The following is a 19,202-nucleotide window of genomic DNA, read 5'->3' as shown; positions in this document are numbered from 1 at the left end:
TTCCCCCAGGTTTACGTCAAGTGCCTGATCTTCGGACTTTTCGCCGTGAGCTGAAAACGCACCTATTCATTCAAGCGGGACTGGATTAAATTTTTATTGGGGTTATTTATATTTTAAGATTTTAAACTTTTTTAAATTTTTGGCCACAATATAATATGTTTTCTTAATTTCTTTTAATCTGTATATACTGTATTTTTACTTGGCTGTACACCGCCCTGAGTCCTTCGGGAGAAGGGCGGTATAAAAATCGAATAATAAAAAAAAAATATGGCTCCATGTGCCAGCTGTGGTACACGTGCCATAGGCTCGCCATCACGGCCCTAGTGGGTTTAAGTGAACTATGCCGTATTTTTCCAGGTGTCGCATCCCACGTTTGAAATATTCTAACGTGGCCGAACACAATGTAAGATATGTCGTACTTCAAATATCGCATCTCCTGTAACGGTTCCAAGGCTCTTTCATTCTTTTTCGAGGAGCCGAAGATGGGAATTAAAAAGTTTGACCTTGGTATAAGCGTCTAATGTGAAAAGATTCTTCCCGCTTCGGCATCAACTAGTTGTTCTGATATTGTGCACAACCGTTACAACATGGGCTTGGGAACATCACTGCATTATTCCTAAATTGGCTGAAAGCGCTGCTGAGAGGGAAGCAGTAAAAAAAATTTTTTTAAAGAGTCACATGCAGCTATAATGAATCCACCCACCACCAAAGTAGAATTTTGCTAGCCTCCAGCCAGGAGTAATTATTTCCAGCTTGCAAGGAAAAACACTCCTTTTGCAGAAGCACCTCTCCCTCTCTCCCTCTCTCTTTCTCTCTCTCTCTCTCTCTCTTTCTCTCTCTCTCTCTCTCATCTTTACAACAAACAACCCGTTTTTCTTTACTTATGACTCAGCAGCCAATCTCTTGTAAATGCCTGACTCTGCTATCTTGGAGCAGCGCTGTCCTTTTCCAACCGGTATTTATTTACACGCCAGCTTAAATCAGAGCCTGAAGTCAGAACTTATCAGTTTAAGTTACCCCTTATTGTTTCGGAAACGAGAATGGAAAGAGATGGAAGATTTCCCAATGCCCGACTGAAATGAATACTTAACTGGTGCACAGGGATTCCGATCTCAAAAAAAAACACAACCCAATCCAGCACACATTAGCTAGTTAAACATGTCACTTGGAGTATTCCTAAAGATTTAGTTCTCTTTGAAAACCTGGTTTTATGAGCGGCTGTCTGGTTGGTTTGTCTTTTCAATAGTCGGAGAGGAGAAAAGTAAAGCATAATCTCTCTTGGGAAACATAATCTAAAAGATAACTGTATTTATCTGGAATGGAGGCTTTCAGGGAAAATCCAGACTTCAGCTGGAATCGAGTTTAGCTTAACCAGAAAGGTGGCACAGCAGCATTTTTTTAAGGAAGTTTGCTGTCCAGAAGATGATGATGCACTGCACAGGTTGTCCTCAAAGTATGACCACAATTGAGACCCAAATTTCTGTTGCTAAGCAAGACAGTGGTTCAGTGAGTTTTGTTCTATTTTATGACCTTTCTTGCTACAGTTGATGAACTGTTGTAAGTTGAGGACTACCTGCATACCATCTCCCTCTTTATCATCTATCTATCTATCTATCTATCTATCTATCTATCTATCTATCTATCTATCTATCTATCTATCTATCTATCTATCTATCTATCTATCTATCTATCTATCTGCCAAGGTGGCACAGTGGTTAGAGTCCAGCACTGCAGGCAACTTCAGCTGACTGCTAGCTGCAGTTTGGCAGTTCAAATCTCACCAGGCTCAAGGTTGACTCAGCCTTCCATCCTTCTGAGGTGGGTAAAATGAGGACCCAGATTGTTGGGGGCAATGTGCTGACTCTGTAAACCGCTTAGAGAGGGCAGTAAAAGCACTGTGAAGCGGTATATAAGTCTATGTACTAAGTGCTATTGCTATCTATCTATCAGTCAATCTAGCTAGCTATCTTTATCTATCTCTATCTATCATGTAAATCTATCATCCATTTATCTACCTATCCATCCGTTCGTCTATCTATAAATTAAAACTAAACAATGTTGGGCTAAATAGAAGAAGCAATGTTTATTGAATTCCCACATCACACAAAACTACACTGCATTTGCGTAGCTCTGGCGTCAGATGTGGTATGAATCCAGTGATGAACAATGGTTTTTATACATTCAACTGTTAGCTTTAGCGGCCGCAAAACCAAACCACTCCATTTCCATGAAATGCTTCGGAGGCACTTGGGAAGGAAATTTGAGCAAAATAATTTGAAAGCACCATTTATTAGGTTTCTCATTTCAAAACTCAACCATGAATATCCGCCCCTGCCTCCAATGTACACCTCGGCAGAAATAGAAATAACCTCATAACTCAGTATCCATTCAGCTACCGGTGCTAACTGGCCCGTGCTGAACTGATATAGTAATTGGGAAGGAGGGGGTGAGGGAAGAAATCAGTGGAAAGATTGCTAAGAGCCAGCAGAATCTAAAACCCCCAAAATCTGTGAAGGCTGCAGTATCCCCCCACCCCGCTCTATCAAATTGAAACAGCTTCTCAATCCCAGTCTGTACGGTCGCTGGATTTAAAACTAATGTTGCCCCTAAGCTAGACATCCACTTGCCTGTCCTTCTAATTACATCAATATACATGCCTTATCTTTGCTGTCAAAGCTTGGGTTTTTTTTTAAAAAAACCAACCTTAAAAGAGCAGCAGTCTTGTGTTAAATCAAACACAGAGGTGGGGGAGGGAAGCTTGAGTGCTTATATCACAATCTGGATCTACGTCCCTCCCTTCCTCTGCTTACCTTAGATTTTTGGGGAACCCATACCACATTTCTGACATCAATACAATTGAACGTGTCCAGAAATATTTTACAAGAAGAGTTCTCCACTCCACTGAATACAACAAAATACCTTATGCCACCAGACTTGAAATCCTGGGTTTAGAAAATTTAGAACTTTCTCGCCTTCGACATGACCTGAGTTCAACTCATAGAATCATCTATTGCAATGTCCTTCCTGTCGAAGACTACTTCAGCTTCAATTGCAACAACACACGAGCACACAATATATTTAAGCTTAATGTTAACCGCTCCAATCTTGATTGCAGAAAATATGACTTCAGTAACAGAGTTGTTAATGCCTGGAATGCACTACCTGACTCCGTTGTCTCTTCCCAAAATCCCCAAAGCTTTAACTAAAGACTATCTACTATTGACCTCACCCCATTCCTAAGAGGTCTGTAAGGGGCGTGCATAAGAGCACCAGCGTACCTACCGTTCCTGTCCTAATGTTCCCTTTTGTTATATCTAATTAATATAGTTATTACATACTCATATATATGCTTACATATTGTATAGCTATTTCATGCTTATGCTTATATATACTGTGTGACAAAAATAAATAAATAAATAAATAAATAAAAAACCGTGATTTCGTAATACAATAATCGGAAGGGCAGGACATTCTCTCTCTCTTTTCCCCCCCCCCCCTTCCCCAGCCTTCCTACATTTTTACTCGTTTCCTTTAGCCAAATTCTCTGGTGAACGAGAGGCTGGAGAAACGAGAAGGAAGCCTCTCTCTTCTGCCTCTTGAAAGACAACTGGGCATCAAAGTGAAATGAGGGATAGAATTAAGTACAAATGTTGTAGGTGAAAACCAGCTTTACTGTCAGGCTGTAGCAATCAAATAGCTTCTCTCTAGCCCACGTAGCCTCTAAACTAAGCTGCAGACATCAACGTAATACCAAAGAGGCTTGGATTTTCATTAGAAGAATTATATAAGAACAGGCAAGTAGGCCACTATTGCCAACCTGCGCCACAAGCCGGTCTGGTTCGCTCCCGGAAATATTTTACTATTTCTATTCCATTACCGGGAGGAAATCGTATTCTTAAAACAGGTAACAGAGTGTACCATCGATATAAATAGCAATTAAAGGGAAAGATCGTGTCTGAACTCAAATATATTGTACTAAGCCTTAAATGGCCTTTCTTGGGTTGCGATGCGATGGCCACTGATGGTTTGGCCAGATTAGCCAATGTTGATTTCTCCAATGACCCGTAATGAAACCAAGATGAAACAGACTGTGGCTTGTAGTTAGTCAAAAATAGCTCAGAAAAGGATTCTTGGTGGATCTGGACCTAATGTTCTCAATGCAACTTGGGAAAAGAAGGAACAAGAAAAATAGAGGAAGATTGCAGGAATGGGGTGTGTTTAGTCTAGTGAAAAAAAGGACTAGGGGTGACATGATGGCAGTATTCCAATATTTGAGGGGCTGACACAAAGAAGAGGTGAGTCAACCTATTCTCCAAATCACCTGAAGGCAGGACAAGAAGCAATGGGTGGAAGCTAATCAAGGAAAGAAGCAACTTAGAACTAAGGAGAAATTTCCTGACAGTTAGAACAATTAATAAGTGGAATGATTTGCCTGCAGAAGTTGTGAATGCTCCAACACTGGAAGTTTTTAAGAAGATGTTGGATAACCATTTGTCTGAAATGGTATAGGGTTTCCGGCATAAGCAGGGAGTTGGACTAGAAGACCTCCAAGGTCCCTTCCAATTTGGTTATTTTGTTATATTCTAATAAATGCTCTAATAAGGGCACATTGGAATTGTGGACTATGTTATTTTTAACCTTGGTTAAAATAAAAATGAGGTAGCAATTAGGGCTGGGCTCAGATTATGTACAGCAGGGATGCCCAACCTTGGCATCTACGCTGGCTGGGGAATTCTGGGAGTTGGAGTCCACAAGTCTTAAAGTTGCCAAGGTTGGATACCTCTGGTACAGAGTTTTGAATCTGGTTTTCTTTAGTTATGAAGTTGAGTGATCCTGAACAAGAGAATCATCATATGTTGCTCACAGCCTTTCAAAAAAGTTAAGGGGAACAGGGATGGACTAATTACTTCCTTCTTTACATAGAAGACAGAAATTGGGTTCACGCAACACAAAAGGCTAAAAAAAAAAATAGAGTTTAGAAGCCCCAATTCATCCAGTACCATCCCAGAAACCTACCAGATTTTGGTTAATATGTTGTAGTAGAAACCCAACCAAGGTCCAGCCACATTGAAGCATTTCCATGCAACCCGAGACTTTTCTGCATAAGAATTCTGTTACCGGAGAAGCTACGTAAGAACAGAAAATATAAACCATGGCGAATGTAGACTTTATAGGCAAAGCAAAACCCAATTTAATAGATCACATTGCACGGAAATGATCTTTTGACAGCAAGCCATCAAAGAAGGCTCTAGATTTACACAAATGACATGGATGCCTATTAGTCAAAACAAACAAAGTGAAGAGGAAGCCAACTGGAGCAACTAAAGCTGTTTTATACACACACACGTGTGTGTGTGTGTGTGTGTGTGTGTGTGTATACATACATATATATATGAAGCATGTCCATGTAAAACCTAACTTATTTGCCCTAGGGAAGGACTCAGTACTTTCAAACAAGGAAGCACAGAATGAAAAACTCATTTTGTTGTTCAACTGGGCGTTCTCCTAAGTTAGTCCACGGAGTTGAGTGACTCAGATCTTAACTGGCTTTAGCTAGTTATTTCTCACGAGGATATAAAATATTTTCTGGCTGGTTTCAGATCTACAGTTTTTATACTTGGGTACCGATACACAAGACATGGAGGAAAAGAACAATAAAGGGACAGTGAATCTCTTCTGAGAATTTCTTCCTGCATTACCCAACCTCCACAGCTCATGGCTGCGATTAAAACATTAGCCCCAACATGTTGAAAAATGAGCTACATCTTTGACTAAAGATAAAGGACAGGGGAATTTTTCAAAAAAGAAACTCAAACAGAAGGCTAAAATAAAATCCATTGTCTAACTTAAGTCCTTTTAAAAAATATATAAAATCATTTCATACTTGACAAGCCTTACTCCGTAATATACTGGAAAAGCAAACCACACTCAAAGGTCAGATCTGAAATTCCCCAAAGAGTTAAGCAGCTTGCCCCGTTCAAATACTGTAGGGTTACTATGCATGTAATATGCATGAGCAATGCAACGACACTCAGGCACTGTCTAGCTTCTTTCGATTTAGGAAAAGAGAAACAGGTTTAACCAAAAATTAACATGGTAGATTATTCAGGTCATATCTGATGCATGGAGAACAATCAAATCCCCAAGATGGCAATAAGCCACCACGGCTCCTAATGCAACATCCAATCAATTACAGCAATAGCAGCAGCAATTAGACTTATATACTGCTTCACAGTGCTTTACAGCCCTCTCTAAGCGGTTTACAGAGTCAGCCTATTGCCCCCAACGATCTGGGTCCTCATTTTACCCACCTCGGAAGATGGAAGGCTGAGTCAACCTTGAGCCAGTCAGGCTCGAACTGCTGACAGTTGGCAGAGTTAGCCTGCAATACTGCATTCTAACCACTGTGCACCATGGATGGATGGATGGATGGATGGATGGATGGATGGATGGATGGATGGATGGATGGAAGGAAGGAAGGAAGGAATAGCCATAGCAGCAGCACTTTATTTATTTATTTATTTATTTATTTATTAAATTTTTATACCGCCCTTCTCCCGAAGGACTCAGGGCGGTGTACAGCACTTAGACTTATATACTGCTTCACAGTGCTTTACAGCCCTCTCTAAGCAGTTTACAGAGTCAGCCTATGGCCCCTAACAATTTTGGGTCCTCATTTTACCCACCTTGGAAGGATGGAAGGCTGAGTCAACCTTCAGCCTGGTGAGATTCAAACTGCCAAATAGCAGGCAGCCGGCAGGCAGCAGAAGTAGCCTGCAGTACTATATTCTAACCACTGTGCCACCACGGTTCATATGCCATATAACCAAGAAGATGCCTTCAAAATATATGGTGAAGAACGTTCATGGAAAAGGGTCTAAACCAGTGGTTCTCAACCTTTTCTTCACCATGGACATCCTTTAAATACTTTTGTGGACCCTCCCAAGACTCAAGATTCAAATCATAACATTTCTTCAAGCATCTGCGGACTCGCAGCTGTGACATCACAGCTCCCAAGGGATTGTGGACAATAGGTGAGAACCACTGTTCTAAACATCACATGGGAAGACATTGAAGTACTCATCCAAACCCGAAAATGTTGCTGCCCTACAAAGCAGTAGCACTTAAGACTTATATACGGTTTACAGAGTCAGCCTATTAGCCCCCAACTATCTGGGTCCTCATTTTATCAACCTCGGAAGGATGGAAAGCTGAGTCAACCTTGAGCCAGTCAGGATGGAACTCCTGGCAGCCGGCAGTCAGCAGAAGTAGCCTGTGGTACTGTATTCTAACCACTGCGCCACTGTGGCTCTTTGGTGAGCGTGGGTTCCATAGTATGGGAGGATCTAATGCTAAAAAACTTACTCATCGTATTTCTAACCAGACTTTCTAACAGACTTTTACAGTGGAAAGGGCAATTTCACAAGGGTTTATGCCTCTGGCCTTCACAACTAACCTACTGTGTGAATTTGATTCAATGAAGGAACCTAACTCAGGAACCCTGATGGGTGACCATGAAAGGGAAGCCAAGCTCCTTCTGTTAGCTAGCCGGCTTCTACATCATCCTGGCACAAAGAATTTTGGGGAATGAATGAGCTAGTTTTCTAACGCGTTAAATCAACCTATGAGTCACTAATATTCCACAGTAAAATATTTATCTTTGATTTAATGGAGACTAGTCTTTTAACAACTCTCAGCGCTAAACCACTTTCATTTGCTCAAACTAAACTCAAAGATTAAAGAAGCAGCTTCAACTTCGTGCTTCTGGGAGCAGTGTGCGATCGCAGCTGTTTCTTCCTTTTAACTGCTAGTGGGGGTTTGAACTGATTGGGTGGGAGTTTGGCTGTGCTCTGATTGGATGGGGGTTTTTTTGTGCTCTGATTGGCTGGGGGTGTGTCCTGTTTGGGTGGGGGCTTGGTTGTGCTCTGTTTAGTCTGTATTGCAGAGGGATTTGAGCTGGTGAGCTGCATAGCTGTTGTTTGGCTTTGTGGTCGTGCTACATCTTCATAGTGGGTGTCAGTCTGCTGCATGTATGGATTGGAGGGGTTTGAAATGGCTAATGTTGCAGCTGCGGTCTGGCTTCTGGTCCTTGGTCGTGCTTCATGATCAGTGTGGGTTTGGGTCTGCTTTCTGGGTGGATGTGCGGTGGTGACATCCTGTGTGGACCTCGTGAGTGTGAGTCTGGTGTCATGTCCCAGAAGCACGAAGCTGAAGCCTGAAGATGACGAATGAGACTTCGTCGAAACGTCGCCAAGACACTTCCAATTTTACATGGGAGAAAACCCGAATAACCAAAGACCTACATACAAACACCCACGAAAATCTCAGAAAACATACACACACACACACACACCCTCCTTCAAAAGAGGAGAGCCCATCCTGCATTATAGGGAATGTCAAATTTACAGAACAGACAAAGGGAAGAAGAATTTCCCTTGATAGATTTTAAGCCAGGGGTTTGCAACCTTGGCAACTTTTAAGCCTGGAAGACTTCAACTCCCAGAATTCCCCAGCCAGCAAAGCTGGGAGTTGAAATCCTCCAGGCTTAAAGTTGCCAAGGTTGCAGACCCCTTGTTTTAAGCAGCCCCTCACAGTTCCCCAGCAAAACTGTGAACACAGTTAGAAAGTTGTAAGCCTCACTCTCAATAGTGACAGTCTACAAAAAAAAAAATCAACTTTCACCATACAGAGATCCAAAACCAGCCAATATTGTAGCATCTTTGTTAGAATCAACTAAAGTATCCCCATGAAACAATTAAGAGCAAGTTCCTCCATTCACCTAAACTGAAATTTAGAGGTGGTGGAGTGGCCCTATTGAACCAACAAGTGTATTGTTTTGTTTTGTTTTGGTAAAGCAAATACAATGTTACTTGCCATTACTGCAAAATCAAGAAAAATATCTGAAAATAACACGCAGTGTTTCAATAGCCAGCAGAGAACAGTTTGTTGACCGGTGAGTGTATTATACTGAAATTGGGACAGATTCCCCCCCCACATCGGTTGGAAGCTCGCTATAAAATAACCATAAAACTCTGACAAATCTTTCGTACTGCACAGTTTTAGACATCTGATGACATTCTGCAGGAAAACAAAGTGAGAGCATCTGTAATTATAAATACTTATTGGCAAAGCTGCTAGAAGTCTACTGTTTGTATTGATAGCCTGTGAGTTACAGGCTATTATAAATCAGTCCACTATTGTGTTAGATAAGACTAAAGCGTCAATGCAATTCCACTACCCTAACAACAGCAGGACGGAGGCGTCTCCATTAAGTGCAGATTACAAATTATTTCCAGTAAAACTGAAAGAATTCGGCAGAAAAACTCAGTTGGCAGGGAACCCAATTTTCCTTGTTCCACCAGAGTCTTCCTTTGATCTTATGATGGCAGGTGATATACCATGGTTGTTCAATGCTTGTGTCTTCTCTTGACATCCAGATACGTGCAACTTTTTCCCTGTCTCAAAACCGGATTTATGCCCAGTTCATTCCTGTTTTTGGGAATGACGGAATGAAGTTTAGCTTTGTTGTGGCATAGTTAATAATATTCATTAAAGACAAGTGCAAGGAAGTACTACGGCAGTGATGGGTGTGTACGTTTGAGTGTGGCTCCTAAATTAAAAGTTACTTTGAAAACAAAAGTGGGCACGGTCACCAAGACACTTTTAAAAGGGAAAAGTGACATTTTTTTGGAAAACACACTTGCAGGCCTATTAATGTAAGTCCCAAAACTCTTACAAGCACAGGTTTAAAGGGGTACATTGGATCATTCTTCCTCGTTATCCAATTTTTTTTATATTATTCCAAGATGTATCCAAAGTGATGGGATATTTTTGTTTGTTTGTTTTTATCCTGCCTTTATTATTCTTTTATATATAGCTTAAGGTGAACTCTTTCCCCTCTCCCACAATAATATCCCTGTGAGGTTAAGTTGAGCTACGAGAAAGAGGGACTGGCCCAATTGGCTGTCTTCTTTTGCAAATAATGTGTGTTCCCCTTTTGTTTATTCTCGCTCAGATTTTCCCAGAATACATTTCCCTCAATATTAGCAATGTACAAAAATTTAATTCTGAAAAGAATATACCTCCTTCTCTGGTTCTTTAGCAACTCATCACCTAATCCCGAAAAATATACCGGAATGTCAATTTAAATAAAATCAACAGGAAAAATGCTGCTCATTTCTATTTACGTGAACACATCCACAATATTGTTCAGAAATCTATCTTGTCTTGTCCAATTAGTCGGCAGCTATTATTTGGACAGTCACATTAAAGGGAGTTTTCCAAGAGAGGGCCAATTCTAACCCCGTGCCCCACATGCATTTCTCACAACCCCCCCATAAACCTATCCGTGGCCTGCAAGCCAGGACTGATACCACAGTTTAATACATCTCGATTTCCATAAACGACTAGAAAAGGCGGAGATACACAGCTTGCTGGGTGTACCCCAAAAAGCATATGATAAACACAGCATATCCAGAATTTGCATGGGGACACCCAGTTCATAGAATATAGAATCATGAGGGACTCCAAGGGACCTTGGAGATCTTCTATTACTTCTATTACACCATAGCAGTCAAATGGTTGTCCGGTCTATTTTGGAGAACCTCCAGTGATGGAGCATCCACAACTCCAGAAAGCAAGCGATTCCATTAATTGTTCAGAAAAATTCTCCATATTCCTAGGTTGGCTCTCTCTTTAACAAACTTTCACCCGTTACTTCTTATCCTGCCCCCCTCTTGGGAAAATAAGACAATCACCTCTTTTCTGTGACAGTCTCACAAGTACTGGAAGACAACATGTCCCCTCTAAGCCTTCTGTTTTTTAGGCTGGACATGCCTACACAACCATTCATCATACAATTTAGCCTCCAGACCCATTATCGTGAAGGTGTGTGAAGGAGCAGGTACAAGAAATAAGACTTAAGCCCCCAGTAGGATTAATAACTCAATCTTCCCCTAGTTGTGTGACCTCTAGACATATGGACTTCCAGAATTCCCTAGCATGCATTGACTAATATTGGGGATGCTGGAAGTTAAATTTCACACATCAAGCTAAGGTTGCTTTCTCTTATTAAAAAAGCATAATTCTGAAACTGCATCTTTCCAAAACAATGATACTAAACGAGGGATATTTTTTTTTTTACCCACGGTAAGGTTTTCTAACTCCCTCTTCATCCATTTACAAATAGGTTCTTAAAACCGTTTAAATTCAGTGGACTTTTCTTTCTAACTGCCACCAATGTTACGCTTTTCAGTTTGCAGTGCAAATATGGTTCTTCTTTTTTTGGTTGACATTTTAACTGCTGTTTGTATATTATGTTTTATAGTTCATCTCGTTTTAACAGTTTTATGACTGTTTCATTTCTCATTTATAAGCCACCACAAATTCCAGGGTTTGAGTTTGTTTTTTGTTTTTATCACTCAAGAGGCAAAATATGAGCATTCAGAGGCTACAACAGGAAGAAGGCAGAATTAGCAGAACCCCATATGTACGTTATGGAATTTTTCTACCAAATAAAGAAGAATAACAGAGAAGCAAGTATGGGTTGGAACAGTGTTTCTCAACCCTGGCTGCTTGAAGATGGGTGGACTTTAATTCCCAGAATTCCTCAGCCAGCATGCTGGAATTCTGGGAGTTAAAGAGTCAACCCATGGGAGCTGAAATCCATTCATGCTCACTGGAGAATTCTCCGAGTTAAAAGTCCACACATTTTCAAATTATCAAGGTTGAGAAATACCGAGTTAGAAAGAAACAGCTAAGACATTTAAGCAGCTTCAGCAAGGGAGGGGGGGGATCACTTATTTATTTCCACATTTTATTTATATATTTATATCTATATCTATATAATGTCAATTCAAATATTTATTTATATATGCCACCTGCAAGGGAGGTTCTACAAGGATCACCTTTCCATTCATCCCGGCAATAAAAAGGAAGTAGACTGCACCAAGAGGAAGGGACCGACCAGTTCCAAGTCACCCCAAGACTTCCTATGATCACGGATGGACTGGATCCCGGTTTCTCCCATCCTGCGTAGCACCAGCCTTGTTCTCAACCATTTCCCACCCACCCACCCACCCCATAACCCTAGTATTTTCATCCTGCTGGCTGGGGACTCTGGGCGCCGGTAGTCCAACCTCCTACTACACCTGAAGAAGACCACGTTGCCCACTTAGGCACCCCAAGAGACCACACACACACACACACACACCCCTCTGCAGTTCCCCTACAAGAGCTCCCTGGCCCAACCCCTTTCTCTTAACCCAAACCCTCCCTTCCCCCCCCCAAAGTGATCCCCCACCCCTCACTCTAAAGCCAGCTTTCTTCCCCAATTCTGCCTTCTGGGGCAAGACACACACACACCCCGACACCAATGATGCCAAGGATGGAGGGGTGTGTGTGTGATGGAAGTTGCAGCCCAACCCAAGTTGAGGAAGGGGCCCCAGGTGGGGAGCTGTGGGGGGGCGGGGGAAGGACAGTGTCCTTCAGACCAACATAGCCCCCCTCCCCATAGCTCTCCAGGCTATCCCACAAGAGGAGCCCCCTCCCTCCTCTTCCCTCAGAGACCCCCTCACTCCCCCCCCGCCCCCGCCCCCCGCAGGAGGGCACGAGCGCCCCTCTCTCTCTCTCACCTGCCCCCCACGCACCTCCACCGCGTTCTATCTCCTCCCCGGCTGCCTGCGCGCTCTCTCATTGGCCCTCTCCCTGCTGCCTCCCCCTCCCCTCCCCCTCCCGAGGGTCGCGCGCTCCACTGACCGTTGCTGAGGGACGCGGCGGCGGCCGTTGGCGGAGCGTCTGCCGTCCTCTCTCTCTTTCCTTCTCCCCGGCCGGGCGGCTGAGTAACTTGGCCCTCCCTTCCCTACCCACCCACCCACCCTCCTCCCACCCCGCAGGGCTGTCGGCCGCTTCCCACACACCTCCGTCCCCAGCGCGGGCAGCCCGTTGGTGGTCCGGCTCGGCTATCTCAATTCTTCTTCTTCTTCTTCTTCTTCGGCTTCTCTTTAACCTCCCCCCTCCTCCTCCACCACCACTACCCCAGCCCTCCTTTTCTTCCCCAATTCTGCCTTCTGGGGCAAGACACACACACACCCCTGACACCAATGATGCCAAGGATGGAGGGTGTGTGTGTGATGAAGTTGCAGCCCAACCCAAGTTGAGGAAGGGGCCCCAGGTGGGGAGCTGTGGGGGGGGAAGGACAGTGTCCTTCAGACCAACATAGCCCCTCCCCATAGCTCTCCAGGCTATCCCACAAGAGGAGCCCCTCCTCCTCTTCCTCAGAGACCCCTCACTCCCCCGCCCCTGCCCCCGCAGGAGGGCACGAGCGCCCCTCTCTCTCTCTCACCTGCCCCCCACGCACCTCCACCGCGTTCTATCTCCTCCCCGGCTGCCTCGCGCGCTCTCTCATTGGCCCTCTCCTGCTGCCTCCCTCCTCCTCCCGAGGGTCGCGCGCTCCACTGACCGTTGCTGAGGGACGCGGCGGCGGCGGCGGCCGTTGGCGGAGCGTCTGCCGTCCTCTCTCTCTTTCCTTCTCCCCGGCCGGGCGGCTGAGTAACTTGGCCCCCCCTTCCCTACCCACCCACCCACCCTCCTCCCACCCTGCAGGGCTGTCGGCCTCTTCCCACACACCTCCGTCCCCAGCGCGGCAGCCCGTTGGTGGTCCGGCTCAGCTGTCTCAATTCTTCTTCTTCTTCTTCTTCGGCTTCTCTTTAACCTCCCCCCTCCTCCTCCACCACCACTACCCCAGCCCTCCTTTTCTTCCCCTCCCCTCCCCTCCCCTCCCTCCTTCCTTCCCGCCCGCCCGCCTGCCTTCCTCCCTTCCCGGGAGTCCAGAAGCCGGCCCCCTTACGCCGTTTGCGTAACGTGGCGGCGCCGCGCCGGGGCCGCCCGCCCGCCCTGCGGAAAGTGCGACCCGAGGTTTCGTGAATGGCGAGGTGAGACTACAAGGCCCAGAGGGCCTAGCGGGGCGGAGGGAGGAGACAGCCGGCGGATGTGGCGCTCTCGGGGGCGGAGGAGGTCGGCGGGAGTTGTAGTCCGCGGAGGAGGAACTGGAGAAGGGGGTTTGTATCCTCCATCGCTTGGGGAGCGGGGGGGGGGGAAGCGGAGAAAGAGGGCGGGGATGGGTATGGGGGAGAAGAGGAGCGGCGCGGAGCTTGGCCGCCTCGGCCTCCGAGAAGGTGAAGAGGCGGGGACGGGGAGGGGAGACTACAAATCCCAGGGTCCTTCGCGCGTTTTCTCTCCCCCCCCAAGCCGAGCAGCTGTGCGGCGACTCACCTGCGCCTCAGCTGGGAACCAGGAGGGCGGGGCCAAGCGGGGACGGGGCGGGGCCAAGCGTTGCGATGCGATGCCCGAGGCAGCCCCGGGCGCTTCTGCGGTCTTTTAAGCAGCGGCGATCGCCCACTCCGGTTCGAGAGGAGGGGAAAAAAGCGTTCCCTGCCCCGAATGTCGGCGAAGAGCCCCAAAAGCGAGAGGAGAATAGAAGGGGGCGTGCACGACCTCCTCCTCCTCCCTCCCCAGAAAAGGAAGATTATTAAACCCACCGCATTGATGATGTTTGGATAATAGCAATAGCCCTTAGCTTAGACTTATGCCGCTTCACAGTGCTTTTACAGCCCTCTCTAAGCGGTTTATAGAGTCAGCTTCTTGCCCCCAACAATCTGGGTCCTCATTTTACCCACCTCGGAGGGATGGAAGGCTGAGTCAACCTTGAGCCCGACATGATCGAACCTCTGGCAGTCGGCAGAGTTAGACTGCAATACTACATTCTAACCACTGCACCACCAGGAAGGAGAATGAGGGAGGGAGGGAAGGAAGGAAGGAAGGAAGGAAGGAAGGAAGGAAGGAAGGAAGGAAGGAAGGAAAAATTAGCAGTAGCAATAGCAATAGCCCTTAGACTTATATACCACTTCACAGTGCTTTTACAGCCCTCTCTAAGCGGTTTACAGAGTCAGCCTATTGCCCCCAACAATCTGGGTCCTCATTTTACCGACCTCGGAAGGATGGAAGGCTGAGTCAACCTTGAGCCGGGTGGGATTTGAACTGCCAAATTGCATGAAACGTCTGCAAGAAAACAAGCAAGCTCAAAGAGCTCCAGGGACCCCCTCAAACCCATTTTCACCCTACTGAGGAATCGGCGGCAAGGGATAAGAAATACTAAGCAAAGCCAAGTTCACTAGGAAGAGCCTCTCCTGCCTTGTGCCTTTTTTACCTACATTCCTGACTGGACTTCGGACCCCATTCACACCTCACAAATGCCTGGACTTTGGTTTTTCTGGCAGCACACACCCAATTGCAGTCTGTGACTTAGGGTACAGGTAGTCCTCAACCTGCAACCATTTGCTCAGTGACAGTTCATCAATAAAGATTAGGAGACTGGAGGCTAAAACAATGATTGCTGGAATTGAGTGTAGTGAAAAGAAGGACTAGGGGTGGCTTGATAACAGTGTTCCAATATCTCAGGGGTTGCCACAAAGAAGAGCGAGTCAAGTATTCTCCAAAGCACCTGAGGGCAGGACAAGAAGCAATGGGTGGAAACTAATCAAGGAGAGAAGCAACTTAGAACTAAGGAGGAATTTCTTGACAGTGAGAACAATTAACCAGTGGAACAAGTGCTTCCAGAAGTTGTGAATGCTCCAACACTGGAAGTTTTTAAGAAGATGTTGGACAACCATTTGTCTGAAATGGTGTAGGGTTTTCTGCCTAAGCAGGGGGTTGGACTAGAAGACCTCCAAGGTCCCTTCCAACTCTGTTATTCTACTCTGTTCTGTTCAAAGTTAAAACAGCACTGGAAATAGGGACTTACAACAGTTTTTCACTCTCAGCTGTTGCAGCATCTCCCATGGTTACATGATCAAAATTCAGATGCTTGGTAACCGATTCCTATTTATGATGGTTGCCGTGTACTGGGATCACGTGATCCCTTTTTGTAACCTTTTGACAAGTCAAGTCAATGAGGGAAGCCAGATTCACTTAACCTTGTTACTAACTTTACAACTGCAGTGATTCACTTAAAAACCCTGACAAGAAAGGTTGTAAAGCAGGGCAAAACTCACTTTTAACAACTGCCTTGCTTAGGAATGGAACTTTTGCGCTCAGTTGTGATTGTAAGTCGAGGACGATGGTTCTCATATCGGGTGAGCCTCATTCATTTGCATCTATCCAGATATCCCATGCTGAAACAAACTTGCCTAGCTTGATGGGAAACCTGTTTTCTCTCTTAAGGTTGCAATGTGTGCAGAAATACTTGTGGGATGCCTTCCCAACAAAGGCAGCAAGGCAGATGGGAAAGGCAGGTTGTCCCCCAAGACAGGTGGCTCTGCCAACCCCACCCTGCAGGATCCCACTACTGCTGAATACTTTTCAAAGATCTGTTATAACGGCATCATAGATTAGATAAAGGGTGCGGGCTTTAAATCAACTCCAAATGTAGTTGGTGCCAAAGGAAAGAGGACATATTTAGAGACCCGTGCATTTAGTTTTGGAGCACAAATGTAGCAGATACTATTTTTATTTCAGAATTTATGCACATATTTATTGTGACAAATCTGTTTTGCCTTTATTTTTACTCTATGTGTTAAATGTATTTCCTTCCTTTCCTCAAGGTCAGGCAGCATACATAACACTCTTTCCTCCAATATTTTCCCTTCTCTTCAGTCTTTCATATCTAGAGGTCAGACTGATATGCGCTTGCATATTGTGGGGTGGGGAGAAGCTTTGCTTATGACAAAAATCCATTTCATCAAGGCTTTAGCCCTATTTTTTAGTCAGTATCTGTAGATCTTTATATACACAGTTTACTTTTTAAGATGTATTACTTTTCTTTACTATTTGTTTTGTTTTTATTTTTGTTTATTTTGCTGTAGACTATATACCAGAGTCAAACAGTTTGATGAAATAGTTAAGGCATCAGACTAGAAACTGGGAGACCATGAGTTCTAGTCCTACCTTAGGCACAAACCAGCTGGTGACCTTGAGCCAGTCCTTCCCTCTCAGCTCTAGAAAGTAATGGCAAACCATTTCTGGAAAATTGGAAGACAACCTCAAGAACTAGTCCAGGCAGTCACCGGGAGTCAAAAACTGACTCAGTCACACAAACATAGATAGGTAGATAGCTGGTTCTTGCATAGCCTCTACAACAGGGCTGTCAAACTCATGGCAGCGTCATGTGATGTATAGGGACTTTTTTTCCCCATTGCTAAACCGGGCGTGGCCAGCAAGTGAGTTTGACAGCCCTGCACTACAACATTATCTATTTTTCCAATGTGATAACAAAAGCCAAATGTCTACAGTACTACAATAACAATAAAGTATGTGGCGGTGGATGAGTAATTTTTATATCAGCTAAGTTAAGACTATGCAGGCCAGTTTCTCAGCCCAAATGACTTCATATGAGGACCCAGATTGTTGGGGGCAATAAGTTGACTTTGTATATAATATACAAATAGGATGAAGACTATTGCTTGACATAGTGTAAGCCGCCCTGAGTCTTCGGAGAAGGGCGGGGTATAAATGTAAATAAATAAAATAAATAAATAAATAAAATAATAAATATAGATACCACATAGTTGCCATTGTTGGGGAAGATGGAAGGAACGAGCCTTACGTGTGCTACCTTGACATTCAAAAATAAAGGTGGGATATAAATAATTATTCATTAGTTGCAGAATCATTAAAGAACCAGGAAATGAAGCTTTTTTCTTTTTTAAAAGGATATGGCTGGGCTTCTTCTCCAAGATGGCTGCTGAGCGGTAGGAAGATTGTTCTCTTCTGCCGACGATCTGCTGATTTTGCTGCCAAAACCAGGTCCTTGGCAGCTTTGTTTCCTGACCTGAATGGGATACTTAAGAAGATTTCCTCCTGATTCCTCTGCTAAACAAACTTTCATGTTGATGTACTGGGGCTTGGGCAACATTTTTGAATCTAGGACTGATGTAACATTTGAGAGGAGAACAAGACCCAAAAATTTTCACTTATATAAGAATTTTTAAAAAAAAAAAAACTTTCAGTGCAGTCACAGTCTCAGGGACCATTAAAAAGGGGGAATATGTCACATCTAATCATGATAAACTGCCAATTTCGGCAACAGAATTTTCCAGCACTGATCTTAGACTTTCAAGTGTGGCTAGTTTGCCTTTTGTCAAGCAGATCTGATTTTTAGACAATATAGAATAACAGAATATCAGAGTTGGAAGGGACCTTGGAGGTCTTCTAGTCCAACTCCCTCCTCAAACAGGAGACTGTACCATTTCAGGCAAATGGCTGGCCATATAAACCATTTTAAATTTTGTACCGCTAAAACATTTATACCGCTATTAAAGGTCATTGTTTACAATAAAAATCAACATATTAAAATGATTATAATTGAACATTAATTTCAACTGCCCATATAAGCCTTTTAAAGCACCAAGAGGTCAGTTCTCTTAATTTGGAAGGAATTGCCTTGCAAATATATATATGGCCTATGTCTTTATTTGGAGAGAAAGGTGAGGCTGGTAATTAATAATTTCATGTAAATGTGATTAGCAGAAATATGAGAAGCTGTAAAATTCTATTTGCAAAGGTATTGCCCTGAAATAAAATAAGTTGCTTGCAGTGTTTTAACGTTAAATGGAAAGTACACAGTGGTTTCCTTTTCAGGGAGGACAGAAATTGAATGAGGAAGCAGAGTTGTCTTGTCATCAAAAGCCATGAGGAAACTAGTATTGTAGACAGGGGCTTCTGTACCGGTGGTGGTATTCAGCTGGTTCTATCCGGTTCGGGTGAACTGGCAGCGGTGGCTGTGGGAGGCTCCGACCATCCACCCGGATGCCATCGCATCCTGTTTTTGGTGCTCTGTGCATATGTGGAAGGCCCTGTACATGCCTGGAGGTGGCGAACTGGTAGCAAAGGTAAGTGAATACCTGTACTGATACATGCAATGACAAGCCAACAAGCCAGCCTTCCTTCCAAATCTAGGGTAGGAACAGGACTTCTTTCCTTCCTTCCTTCCCAGATGGCATCAGCCGCTACCCCTTTAATCTTTATTTCAGGAAATACAGAAATCAAAACATTGCTGGTCTGTTTTACCAGTTGCTCCTACTGCTTGTTTTCATTTTCCAGATCAATACATGAAAAGGCATTTGGAAATAGGCAGGTGTTGGAAACATTTTTTTAAATTACAGTAACATTTTATAGAATCCAATTCCCCATTTAATTTTGATAAGTTC

General features: G+C 44.3%; 1 protein-coding gene across 3 annotated transcripts in view; it reads right to left on the bottom strand.

Annotated features, from left to right (window-relative positions):
- CAPN15 (calpain 15) overlaps positions 1–13,550 on the bottom strand; it is a 160,811-nt gene extending 147,261 nt beyond the window's left edge. Inside the window, exons 1-2 of one of the 3 annotated variants that reach the window (XM_058156986.1) lie at positions 13,482–13,541; positions 12,757–12,781 (exon numbers count right to left, since the gene is read on the bottom strand). The gene's annotated coding sequence lies outside the window, so the exon portion shown is untranslated. Of the gene's footprint in view, positions 1–12,756; positions 12,782–13,459 lie in introns of all 3 variants that reach the window. The other 2 variants (XM_058156985.1, XM_058156984.1) reach the window with 2 other exon arrangements.
- Between the last annotated feature and the right edge of the window lie 5,652 nt (positions 13,551–19,202).

The sequence above is a fragment of the Ahaetulla prasina genome, chromosome 14 (genome assembly GCF_028640845.1).
Source record: "Ahaetulla prasina isolate Xishuangbanna chromosome 14, ASM2864084v1, whole genome shotgun sequence".
Classification (NCBI taxonomy): Eukaryota; Metazoa; Chordata; class Lepidosauria; order Squamata; family Colubridae; genus Ahaetulla; species Ahaetulla prasina.
The sequence above is the reverse complement of the archived record's forward strand: the minus strand, read 5'-3'. Positions and strand labels throughout refer to the sequence as shown.